The sequence below is a fragment of the Limulus polyphemus genome, unplaced genomic scaffold (assembly GCF_000517525.1).
Source record: "Limulus polyphemus unplaced genomic scaffold, Limulus_polyphemus-2.1.2 Scaffold42, whole genome shotgun sequence".
Taxonomy (NCBI): domain Eukaryota; kingdom Metazoa; phylum Arthropoda; class Merostomata; order Xiphosura; family Limulidae; genus Limulus; species Limulus polyphemus.
In genome coordinates, this window is record NW_013665652.1 from 757954 (window position 1) to 772124 (window position 14171).

The window sequence follows — 14171 nt, forward strand, 5'->3', positions numbered from 1 at the left end:
AACTCTTGGGCTACTATTTTATCAAACAAATAGTGGGATTGACCGTCACATTATAACGCAGCATGGCTGAAAGGGCAAGCATATTTGATGGGATAGGAATTTGAACCCGCAACTCTCAGATTGAGAGTCGAGCGCCCTAACCACCTGGCCATGCCGGGCCAAATAAAAACGTCAAACTCAATTTTACTTACTCTGAATAGACACTTTGTGATAGAGCTTTATTTGAAAAAATATTTTATCTCACTTATACTTTTTGTTTGCAAAGTATGTTCACTTCTTGGTAAGTACAAAGATGGTACAGTATGGCTCGAACTTCGAATTTTAGTTGTTATAAGCCATCGAGCTAACTGATGAACCAGCGGGACGACATTTTTAAAGTCAAATGATTCAAAGGAAGACTCTTTTAATTGCTCCCCAGTGGCACAGCGGCATGTCTGCAGACTTACAACGCTAGAAACTGGGGTTCGATACCCATGGTAGGAAAAGCCCAAATAGCCCACTGTGTAGCTTTTTGCTTAACTACAGATAAACCTAAACCTGTTTTACAAGAATAAAAGTTGACTAATTTTAAAGTAACAGTTATTTTCTCCTTTATCAATTTTTTATTTTATAATGACCCATACTACTTCGCACCGACATCAATAACATGAGTTTTCATTAACTTTTTTGTAATATCTTATAATCATATGATTCATCTAATCATCCATTTCCTTTTGATAGCTGCGCAAAAAAGGAAAAAAAAGGAATACAAAAATAAAATAAGAATTCTGTTAAATGGGCTTTGTTACCAAACAGAATGCTTGAATAAGCCTATTGTCAAGTCAAAATGGTTTGTTAAAAATACTCAAGTAACACTGTATACAACTGATGCTTTTAAACAACACTGTTAGTTTTCAATATTATTACTTGTAACTTTCTTTCTTTCTAATATCCTTCTTGGGGAATAAAACTTTGAGGACAGCTGTCCTTGACAAATATCCTTCTTGGAGAATTAATAGATAAATGTATTAAAATATTTTTAAATTAACAACCTTACACAATTCGCCATAGATTTTTCATTTAATCCACCTGAACTAAACTCTGAAATCACTATAGAGAAAACACAAATATAAACAGAACAGTACCACATTTTCTTCACTAGTAAAAAGAATAATGTATACTATTTAAAATAGTATACAGCAGTTAAAACCAAATGTGTTTACACAACTTTCCTTTTTCTTTTGAAATCATAATGTCAGTTAAGCACAAGGAATTTTTGTTTAATCCAGTAACAACTAGAATTATACGTATTAAGTTAAAGTAGTTCCAGCAAAACAGAATATTATTAGATTTTCAGCTATGAAGCAGCTTTATTTTAGCACTATTAGAGTTTTTTTTTCCTAAATAATGAGGATATTGTATTCCACAAAACCTTAAGTTTTACGTATTTATTCTTTTAAGAGCACACACAGAGGTTATCTGTTATACTTTAAGTTACTTTTGTGTCACCCGAACAAAAGTGTAAGAATGGTTTGTATGAAACAGCAATAGTTCTAAACCTCTCTTCGCTTTTTGGAATTGTATTATAAATTCATATTATCTGTGCTCGTTTTCAACAGAACTTAATTTTACTTGTCTGTTGGGATTTTAATCTCTAGTCTTTAAGAGAGTTTTAAACGACAAACAGATTTCTATAGAAAATGAATTGGAATCGAAAAATGATAAGTATTATTGTTCAAACAAAAGTAAGTTAAAATCTAATTGTTTTATCTATTATAAATAAATCTCGAGCAACAATATTAGGATGTATTATATATGTAAACTAATGTTTACTTTAATCCTACATTCATTATCTTGGAATATTCTTAGAGTTTTAATATATTTTATACATTTCTCTTAGTCTAACACTTTTGATGCTAGAAAACGGATTTCATTTTCTGATTTATTTTAAAGAAGTGATAAAGGAATAACGTGCTGAATAGAAATCAGAACAAATAATTAATTATTCTTAAAATCGTTTATTTTTTCTTTTTCTTTAATATGTTCGAAAGGGTGGAGCGTTTTTCATGTAGATTTCCAATATTACATATATTGAAAAGTTCACGAATAACTCAACTCAAATTTTAATATAATTTTGTATCGAAGTTGGTTTTTAAAAAAACTTTATTTTGTGAACTTTGCGATTCAGTAATGTTTAAGAACGTTATTGCCAATAGGGCGATATTTAAATGACTAGTAATTCACTAATTAATTTACTTTTTAAATACGCTCATAAAATATTTATAAAACAATTAAATTAAAAGAAATAATACGCACAAAATAACAGAAAGAAAGTATGTAAAACTCCCCCAAATACCTAGAATCAACGCTAATATAGCAAGTTCCCCTGTCCTTTGTATTATATGGAAATGCCTGTTCGCAATCCAAGAATCTATAGCTTGTAACTCAATGTGACTACACAAAAATTAGTTAAATACCAGTGATAGAACTCCGTAACTCTTAATAAACACTAAATTAGAAGTTGCGATCAATAAAAGTTGAATGAAGCTACAATCATTTTCAAAATTTCTAGTAAAGAAGAGTCCATCGATTGTTTAGGTTTGTTTGTTTGTTTGTAATTATACACAAAGCTACACGATGGGCTATCTGTGCTCTGCCCACCACGGGTATCGGAAACCGGTTTCTAGCGTTGTAAGTCCGCAGACATACCGCTGTGCCACTGGGGGGGGGGGGCAATTTATGTAACAGATACATTTTAATGTACCTAATGAGTTACGTTGCCTAATGTCTTGTTATAAATTCGTATCAACTCAAAAGTTAAAAATTAATAACTCAGCGTCAACACTTTTTATTAAAATGTGTTCTACAACCAAACGAACAATAGAGCTAAATTTGGCGTATGTTTTAGGTGCACCGTTTATTCGGTGGTTGTAGATAATGAGTAATCGTCGTTCACACTAGTTAATTATCATCATCTAAGAAAGAATATGTTTGATCTCAAATTCAAAGTGATCAGAGTCAAGGTCGAACTGATTCAACTTATCTGAAAAACTCACATTGGTTCAAATGAGGCTCGTTAACAAGAATATCTTCCTTGGTATTGATATACAACCTATATCTTCTGAACATATTTCTAATCAGTCGAAAGTGGGGAAATTATGGGTATTTTGAACCTTTCGCCGGTAAGACCAGAGCTGGAGCTCCCTGATATCGCGTGGTGGGTAATGACGTTGACGTACATGGCGTTCTAAGAGGTCGAAGAGATGTTTTATGTGATTTATATCAGGATATTTTGGTGGCCAGTTCACGTCTTCTGTAATTGAGCGTTTAACGCAACATTGTCAGTATGATACCATGCATTAATCTGACCCTCTGGATCTCGCATACAATATACTGTATTTCCAAGGCGGGTGCCACATGTAAACTGTATTGAAACAGCTCTTATTTTCTCACAACAGTACAGTAAACGATGCACACAACTAATTAAATATACATTCTGGAAACTTCATTCAAGTGGTTATATCAGTTTCATTAAATATTTGTTCCTTTGTTTCCAATATGGTTTATTTCTACATTTTTCTACGAACTTATTGACTGAATGTACCACAATCCAAACATGTATGCACAACTAACAAAACCTTTACTCATCGCCTACTTTTACAACGATTACAAAACGTAGTGACGCTGACACACAACCTGTGCATAATCTGCAGTAATGCCATTTTTCAATCGATATACAAGTCACGACTCAAAAAGTTGGCAGACTATTAAAAATTCTTATATTTTTCTAGTTGCTCAACAAGAGGTCACCATATTTATGTGATGGATTAATAAAATATTATTTTATGGAATATCAAAAGAATATATTGAATATACGTATGTACATCATAAGCCAGACGAATAGTTCTTATTGTAAATGACATTAGCGAATTGACTTTATGGGTATATAATATGTTAAAATTTTAGCAGTATAAACCTTCCACATTTGAATTTATCCTCAACAAAAATCCTAAAAAATATTTTCTAGGCAAAATTCAAACCTCGTTCTAATATTAAGACGGTTTCTTCCTTTCTCATGTTATATCCCAAAATGCGTTAGAAAAATTCAAGCATATATCCCCTCGAGATCCAAGGTAGCTTCATTGCCTGAATTCTTTTCGTATTGTCTTGCATTTAAAAGGCACTCGAATAAAATTGAAGGAGCAGTGTCTACATCAAAGTTAATCGTTGTGGTTGATGTTGTGTCAAACATTTTCCATTATGAAACTGCAGTAAAGTTTCTTCCTCGTGATTATAGAAGTCTGTTTCTTATATTTCATGAAAATATTTACAACATCATTTGGAAATAATTTTTAACTTGTTATAAAGATTAATTTATCAAGCCTATTTATCAAGTCACAGACATGTTTTATCCTTCACATTATACATGGTGGTTTTCAAAGCAATACTGAAGGAATTGAAATGAAAATTAATGATCTTATAACCCTAAGATTATGACAAAAGTGATAAAGCTCTTTTTCTTTGGATTTGTTTGTTGAATTTCGCACAACGTATTCGGGGGCTATCTGCGCTAGCCGTCCCTAATTTTGAAGTGATAAACTAGAGGAAAGGATTTGTTTGTTTTGTTATGGATTTCGCGCAAAACTACATCAGGGCTATCTGCGCTAGCCGTCCCTAATTTAGCAGTGTAAGACTAGAGGGAAGGCAGCTAGTCATCACCTCCCACCGTCAACTCTTGGGCGACTCTTTTTACCAACGAATAGTGGGATTGACCGTCACTATATAACGCCCCCCACGGCTGAAAAAGCGAGCATGTTTGGTGTAAGGGGGATTCGGACCCGCGACTCACAGATCGCGCGTCGAACGCCCTAACCACCTGGCCATGCTGAGCCATAGAGGAAAAGCAACTAGTCAACACCACCCACCGTCCATTTTTAAGTGACTCTTTACTAACAAATAGTGGTATTGATCGACGCATTATAATGTCCCAACGACAGAGAGAGCATGATAGGTGAATGGATTAGATCCTGCGACCCGCAGATTGCGAATCAAATGCCCTTACGACAAGGTTATGTCAGTCCTTCGCTGTGGAACGCTGAACATCATGAAATTATAATAAAGTCTGTTTATACACATTTTTGTCATATGTATTCATAAAAACAAAAAGGAGGAACGTTATAATATAAAAAACGTGGAATTTAAAACACGTATAATCTATAATGCCGTACATGTTTCTTCCTACAGCTCTCATACTTATTATATATTATTAAAGTTTTTTTTTGTCTTGTTTGAAGTTAAGCACAAAGCTACACAATGGGCTATCTGTGCTCTGCTCAGCACGGGTTTCGAAACCCAGTTTCTAGCGTTGTAAGTCCGCAGACATGCCGCTGTGCCACCGGGGGGGGGGGGCTATATTATTAAGGAACATATATAATATAAATACATGCTTGATAATGAAAACTATTTTTTTAAACAACACATGAATTCGATAATTTTTTTGTACACGAAATATGAAATGACAAATAACAAACGTAGATTGGAACATAAGTAATAGACATAATATATTTTCACAGATAGATCACGTTTTGAAAATATTTAAGCATCCAAACTACTCCAACGTATTAAACCTATACATCAAACAAAATGTTACTGTTTATAGATGAAGAAAGCTAACAAATAAGCAAAAATGAGAAATTCGATAAGTAACTCAGTTACTTCATTAAAGATGAAAATTTTCGATAGACAAGTGCGCGGATAAAATGCCTTTATTTTGAGTAAAACGTTATTTGAGAAAACAAAGTTTTGAAGCGTTGAGCTTAAAATAAATAAAATAATTTGTTAGCAAAATTTTTATAAGTCTAATCAATATAACACATCACAGAAAATAGATGACAATGTATTCAACTTTAGTTATTTCGGGGAAACTTCATATTCAACTGCAAGAACAGGGTTTTTGGTTTTGTTTTTTATCAGGGCATCATTTAGAGTATGGTTATTTAAGGTGTTACGAACTAATTAACCTGCCCATCAATCGCCAAATATTTGTGTCGTCTTAAATAGCTTTTAAGACATCATAGGTTACCTTATTTTATCTAGGATTGCCCATTATGTAAAACATTTAATATATGAAGTTTCTCAGTTATCTAAACTTGATTTTTAATTGTGAACTTGTTAGTATTTATGAAACTTCATTCTTTAACAAGATAATTACAAATTTCCGTTATAGAAATTAAAGTGGCCAAATAATAATTAATACTAGATGTACGTTTGCGCCGAAGAGTGTTAAAATCATCATTTATGTACCTTATACTTGAACGTATATATATATATTTATAAGTTAGCTGTTGTTGAAAAATTTCATTCACACCACTTTACTCGATAAAGTATTTTTTACTGGTAATTAAGCTTTCGATAACACAGGCATGATGTACTCTTAGAGCAAAACGTATTCCAAGCTTGGAATGTTTTAAAGAAGCATAAACTAAATAAAATTTTAAATAAAACAGATTGTTCTCTCTCTTTTTCTTTACGACTACTTGTATACAACAAGTAGTTATCTTTATTTTCGAACAAACAAAAATGTTTGTAGACAGAATTGTGAGAACAGATTACATAACATGTCGATAATAAATAACCTCTCTATCATCACCTGCGCTCGTGTGCTCTGACTAGATTTGTATTACTTCTGGACGGCCCGGCATGGCCAGGTGGTTAGGGCGCTCGACTCGTAATCTGAGGGTCGCGGGTTCGAATCCCCCTTACACCAGACATGCTCGCCTTTTCAGCCGTGGGAGCATTATAATGTGACGGTCAATCCCACTATTCGTTGGTAAAAGAGTAGCCCAAGAGTTGGCGGTGGGTGGTGATGACTAGCTGCCTGCCCTCTAGTCTTACACTGCTAAATTAGGAACAGCTAGCGCAGATAGCCCTCGTGTAGCTTTGCGCGAAATTCCAAACAATCAACAATCAATCAATTACTTCTGGAAATGGCTTTCTTTCATTCGTCACAAATACAGAATTCTACATCATTTATGTAACATATCCTTTTGATTAAGTCTCTTTTTAAAAACAATAGAATTTAGTCGGTTTGTATTGTAGTTATTGTACATGCCTAATTTATATTGAGTAACTGCAGTGTAGAACAACGTCAAAATTTACTGTTTATACGTTTGAATACTAATCCTTCCTCTCCGTCTATTTTACAAAGAGTGCCCAAAGCACTTCTACGGTATAAAAATCATTTTCTATGAACTTTATTTTCGTTGCTTATTCTATCATTCATTTTTATATATTGTTGTGTTATTTTTTGTGCTAATGTCTAAGAGAAAGCAAAGTATTACTATCATGTGTTTCATTTTAATCGAATAATATTTGGAAATATCTTTTCGTTTGGAGGAGTATTAAGTAGAAAAATAAATAAACGAATTATCCTAAAATTACTGAACATCATTTTTTTTTAATTGTATAAGCAGTTAGGTTTGTACTTTTCACATTACAATACTTCTAAACATCAACTACAGCAAGTTGTCTGAGATTCTGTAACTGAGTCTCATAATTTATTTATAATGAACTTTGTTTCATTCAGTTCCTTTTCTTTCTTTTCTTTTTGTTTGTCATAGGCTTATTTCTAATCTTTGTTTCAACTATGCTTGGTATATCAGCTGAAATGCAATTATTTTCTTTAATCTAACCTAAATTAGAACCAATATGAATTATGTTTCATCTTTAGAATACGAATTATTTTCTATTTTAACCGATAATTTGTGATATATATTTTTGTTTAATAATTTGTGATTATCATTTATTTCAGTTTCGAACAAAATGTGTAATTATATCTGTTATTCTAATAGAAAAAAAGACAAATTGTAAAATGTTATCAAATTAATTCACAAACCATTAATTTTCATAAGATTATTATTTATACTTGGAAAAGTAGCTACTACCTAAAACAGAAGTTTAATGAAAATTATATAAAACTTACTGACAAAGTCAAACCATTAGGTCCTCTCACGTGCCTAGCTTCATCCTACGAATAAGCTCTCACTAAAATGTAAATGTGTAAATTAATGTACGTATTTCTAAAACAATAGGCCCGGCATGGCCAGGTGGTTAGGGCGCTTGACTCGTAATCTGCGGTCGCGGGTTCGATTCCCCGTCACACCAAACATGCTCGCCCTTTCAGCCGTGGCTGCGTTATAATGTGACGGTCAATCCCACTATTCGTTGGTAAAAGAGTAGCCCAAGAGTTGGCGGTGGGTGGTGATGACTAGTTGCCTTCCCTCTAGCCTTACACTGCTAAATTAGGGACGGCTAGCGCAGATAGCCCTCGTGTAACTTTGCGCAAAATTCGTAATAAACCTAAAATAATATATCCCGCAGCAAAAAAATTTAATATGAATAGCTTACTGGTGAACCTAAGCATTGTTCAGTTTATGCTATTTCGCTATCAGCTCAGTTTACATTCCACTCGATGCTGCTTCACCACAGAAAATCATTTAGTGTGGCTAGAATTAAGATTGTATAATATCTAACTATATACATTATATTCAATTACTATCATAACGTCCTTCGGTGGGACAGCGGTAAGAATTCGGATTTAGAATGCTAAAATCAGGAGTTTGATTCCCCTCGGTGGACACAGCAGATAGCCCGATGTGGCTTTTCTATAACAAAAACACACATATGCGATTATAATTGTTTACTATCTGAACTTCGTTTCTTTTTCAATAAAAACAAATTCCAAAATATTGGTTTGGCTTAAAAAGATCATGACAGTTAATAAGTTGCTGTAAGATATTTTTGTTTGTATTGATCGTTTCTACAAGGAAGAACCAAATTTAGTTACTGTAATACTTTCAAAATATAAAGGAATGATAAAATACGAAATATATTAATTTTATCATTGTTTGTGTTTTTATCATCCATATTTCCACTTTTAACTCATTATTAAAACAGTCTAGGCGTTGCATGTTCAGCTAGATTTCTGAAGACACGGAAGAGGGTGCTAGTATATAAAAAAAGTCACTTCATCGAATCATTTAATAGCCAACTGAAACAAAAGAAAAATAATACTAAATGTAAAAGCAAAAACTCAAAAGCCTTTTCAGACAAGCAATAACTTAACTTGAGCTACAGGATAAAGCTGTAGAAAGTTGCTCTATTTTGTTTTTTAATTTGATAAGAATTTGTATTGAAATAAATGAAAAAAAAAATATATCGTAAACAATTTAGAGAATTCTGATTAATAGTGTCTTCGTGACAAACATTTGACCAATAATTTTCACTAAAAAAATCCTGTTTTCTAATGTAAAGACTAATATTCTTAGCTAATCATAAAGACATTAGAAAACAAAGATCACACACTACAATCTGAATAAATATTGTGTAAGATTATTGGCAATCAAACATAACTAGAATTACCGGTAATTAAACTGAACGAAATTTAAAAGCTGTAAATTAAATACGACTTTACAAAAAAAAATATGCCAACGCAGGAACAGGCGGACAAATACAAAATCAAAACGAGTTCTCAATGTTAGGCTTTCTTTCAAATTCTACTAGTGTATAAAACATTATGTCTTAAAGGAAAAATACGTCCGCATGCAAACGAATGTTTATATTTATTCTTTCAGTTCTGAAACATATCTGAAATTGTTAGTTGAATCATCGAAGTAACGGATTTGCATAAAATGTTTCATCACTAAAATTTATTTTATTATGAAAAAATACGTTTGCGTAAGATGTTATCCACACAATAGAATAGAATAAAAAAACTGAAAAGGCTTTTTATTAAATAAGTCAAACTCGTATATGTGATTAGGCTTATGATGTGTAAAACAAGTCCTGACTGATTATTTGTTTGTTTGTTTGTAGTTAAGCACAAAGCTACACAATAGGCTATCTGTGCTCTGCCCACCACAGGTATCAAAACCCGGTTTCTAGAGTTATAAGTCCGCAGACATGCAGCTGTGACACTGGGGGGTGGCGTCCTGACTGAAAATCCCATGTGTATGTTTTCTGAATGAATACATGCATCAAAATAAATGTAACGAAATTAGTATAATAAACCAAACAATATGTGAACGTTTAATATTCTTGTACGCTCTGAAATCAACTTCTATTCATTAGTTGGACATCATAATGTTTTACAAAATGTATATCGTGTGTAAGCTTTGTGAGTTTCTGAAATATAGATAAGGAAGTAACAACTTTCAGGTTAAACTATGAATTTTAGCAGAAACTAGGCACTTTTAAAGGCGAAAGACAAAATTTCTTTCGACGTTATGGATACTGGTGAAATGTGATTATATGTCCCATATCTTGTATGTAGCCCCCCCCCCCCCTCCAGTGGCACAGCGGTATGTCTGCGGACTTACAACGCTATAAACCGAGTTTCCATACTCGTGGTAGGCCGAGCACAGATAGCCCATTGTGTAGCTTTGTGCTTAACTAGAAACAAACATGCATGTAGGCAAAATGAGGTCGACATGTGATCCGATGCTAGAAGTATCATGTGTAATATATTGCCATTATGGGTGACAAAATAAAAACAAAACGGCAACATTCACCGACAATGAATTAGCGTTGTATTTGTTGGATGTACCAACATCATTGTCGAACACTATACTACTATAGTCATGAAGCTCGCTCTATCTATACAGATCACGAGTATTGACATCACAGTGGAAAAATATGTCCTTCTCCAAAATGATAATCTCAGACCACATATCTTTCCTCGTGTTTAAGAAGTTCGGATTGATAGTCCTTCTCTATCGCACATATGTGGCCTTACCTAGAATCAAGTGCCTTCATTCTTATTGATTCTCTCAAGGAAGATCTGCGTGAACAACACCTTCAAAGAAATAATGGTCTTAATATAGTTATGAATAATTGTATTCGTGACACCATATATAAATTTTCCTGCACTGGTGTAAAAAAGCTTATGGAAAATGGAGAAAATGCATAATAGTTATTAAGAACTGTGGTAAGAAATTATGTCTGCTTACCTCCACCCTAATCACCTTTGATGCACGTTTCCAGCTGTAATTTGTGCTGTTAGCTTACAGATAATTATAACAGAAACCTCGAAACGCCCTGTTTTATACAATTAATATAATTGCTTACCGATAACATAACTGAAGTGTAAATCCATGTCTATAAACCCGTACAACCAGAGTCTATTTAGATAAGATATTAGAGAAATCACTTCCACCAATGCTTATTGTAGAGTAAAAGTAAATTTATTGTAGATGAATAAAATAAAGAAAAAGCCAACTACTAAAGATCTGTATTTCATTGTGCCAAAAGTCGTCGTTTATTTCATTTTATTTAACTTCATCCTATAAAATAATGTACCTTAAAATATACCATGAAATTGTTATTAAGTATTTTTCTACTGTTTGTTGTTAAGAACCAAGCTAATTACAATATGGGCAATCTATGCTGTGCCCATCACCGGAGGCCCGGCATGACCAGGTGGTTAGAGCACTCGACTCGCAATCTGAGGGTCGCGCGTTCGAATCCCCGTCACACCAAACATGCTCGCCTTTCAGCCGTGGCTGCGTTATAATATGACGATCAATCCCACTATTCGTTGGTAAAAGAGTAGCCCAAGAGTTGGCGGTGGATAGTAATGACTAGCTGCCTTCCCTCTAGTCTTACACTGCTAAAATAGGGACGGCTAGCGCAGATAGCACTCGTGTAGCTTTGCACGAAATTCAAAACAAACAAACCCATCACCGGTATCAAAACCCGATTTTTTAGGGATATTTTTTAATATAACTTTTAAAGAGTTAGTATTTGTTTTCAAATTGCAAAATAAGCATTTTTCAAGGTTAATAGGTTTTCAGAATAAAATCATATTCACAGATCTTTGTTATTTAATAAAACTGAAAAAATAATTATTAATACCCGCGCTCCGGGCAGATATAACTTCTAGTTCCTGCGGAAGGCTATTGAGCCTGTGGCCTTTTCTGAAATTGTCTGACAGTTCCAGAACAATGTATTCATAGTTGACATTCAATAATGTTCACCATCCATGAGAAAAATGATTTTATTTAAATTTTAGTTTAAAAATGAGCTATCATCACAGCATCACATCACAGAGTAGATTTTATTGAAGTATTTCTTTGCAGAAATAACAGTGCCTTGCTTTTCTGTTGCAACACGCATGAGATTTTCACTAAAGAAAAACAAATAATTTTTTTAAGTTTGTTTTTTGAATGTTTTACATTTGAAACTTGCTCCCTTTTGTTTGTAATTGTTATTGGTTAAATCTGAAACATATAATTTTTGTGAAAATTTCAATTGTTTTATAAAAATGCTACCTAGTTATAAAAATATAACCCAGTTGTGATTGGTGATGATCGGCGCGGTTGTTTCCGAGATCCGAGTTTTGGATGTATACATCGCAAGCTCCATTATAATAAGATGTTACTGTGCGCATAGTTAAATTGTACCTTTCAATATTGTATTATCGTATTCTATACCTCATAGTGATTGTAGTATCAATTTTTACCTGTGAAATTGTTTGTAATTTTTTACCTCACAAGCCAAACATTATTTCATAATATATTTCTAGACGCCTAGGTAATTATATTTGTAATTATAATTATATTTGTATATTATACTTAACATTAGCATTAGGCCCATTACGATTTTATCACTAAATTCTTTATTCATTCCCTTAGGTTTTTTCAAGAAGAAATGTGTATAAAAATATAGTTGATTATAATCATTCTTTGCCAACTTACAAAATTGTAGTTGTTTCCTTAGTGCAAAGCTACACAAGAAGATATCTGCACTCTGTCCACCGCGGGCAATCGAAATCGGGGTTTTAGCTGACCCACCAATAAACCGGCTTAAGTAGCGCTTTCACACAATAATAAATGTTAATCGCTATTCTACTGAATGTCACATAATTATAAAATTTTAAATAAGTACTAACTTAAGTTTACTGGACATAAGAATTACTTTAACTTTTAGCGATAATTTAGGATGAAGTTATATTTAGAACATTTAGTACCAAACCTACATTTTGAGTTTCCATATAAATTAAGTGACAGTTGTGAAAACTAAATTTTCCTAAGTGTTTTTGATGGAAAATGACAACTCACTTTTGAGTTTAATCACCAAGATATGAGTATTTACATACTATTTCAAAGATGCCGAATCATGTATTAAATGAATCTGTATATAATACATATATATACATCAAAATGTATTTTGATTTTGTGTATTTAAGATTATTTGGTTGATACTTCTTTATCGGACTGAACGAGGCCTAGCAGCTCGTGTGCCGGTCTATGGACACGCTTACGTACATCCATTTAGTTTGTTTTTGAATTTCGCGCAAAGCTACACAAGGGCTATCTGCGCTAGCCGTCCCTAATTTAGCAGTGTAAGACTAGAGGGAAGGCAACTAGTTATCACCACCCACCGCCAACTCTTGGGCTATTCTTTTAACAACGAATAGTGGGATTGACCGTCACATTATAACGCCCCCACGGCTAAAAGGGCGAGCATGTTTGGTGTGACAGGGATTCGAACCCGCGACCCTCAGATTGTGAGTCGAGTGCCTTAACCACCTGGCCATGCCGGACACATCCATTTAGACATGGAGAAGTTTCGAGCTACTAGTACAGGCTTTTATTAAGTATAGTTACAAAGCCTTAGTGAGCGAGATTACCTCTCACAGACTTAATTTGGATCATTACAGAAAGTATTCTTTGAAATTATAGTTCTCAGATAAGCACTGAATGATTTCTTTTTTCTTTTTTTTATCTAATGTAAGTTAGATAAAACCCAGCGGTGAGCAGAGAAGAAAACGTAAATTCTAAGAGGCTGTACGATATAAAGTACTATGAACAAACGTTGTAATGAATGAATGTACAGGTGAAGGTTTAAACAAAAACAACAAACTTTCTATATTTAATGGGCCGAGCGCAGCCCAATGGTTAGTGTGCCGGATTGTGTACCTAAAGTTTTGTGGTTTACATCCTTGAGTGGTGATGACAAGCCGTCATCTCTCAAGTATATAACTTCAAAATTAAAGACGTTTAGGCAGATAGCACTCGTGTAGCTTTGAGCGAAGTCCAACAGAAATCCATGTTTTGTTTTTCTTGTTTATTATATCCCATTAACAATCGTCTTCAAAATAACTGTGTCTTTATATAGAATAGTATACTCAAGAG

General features: G+C 33.4%; 1 long non-coding RNA gene across 1 annotated transcript in view; it reads right to left on the minus strand.

The window, feature by feature from the left end:
• Positions 1-8291, minus strand: part of LOC111086453 — a 20102-nt gene extending 11811 nt beyond the window's left edge. Inside the window, exon 1 of the long non-coding RNA XR_002611183.1 lies at positions 8271-8291. This is a non-coding gene — a long non-coding RNA (uncharacterized LOC111086453). The remainder of the gene's footprint in view (positions 1-8270) is intronic.
• Positions 8292-14171: the final 5880 nt, after the last annotated feature.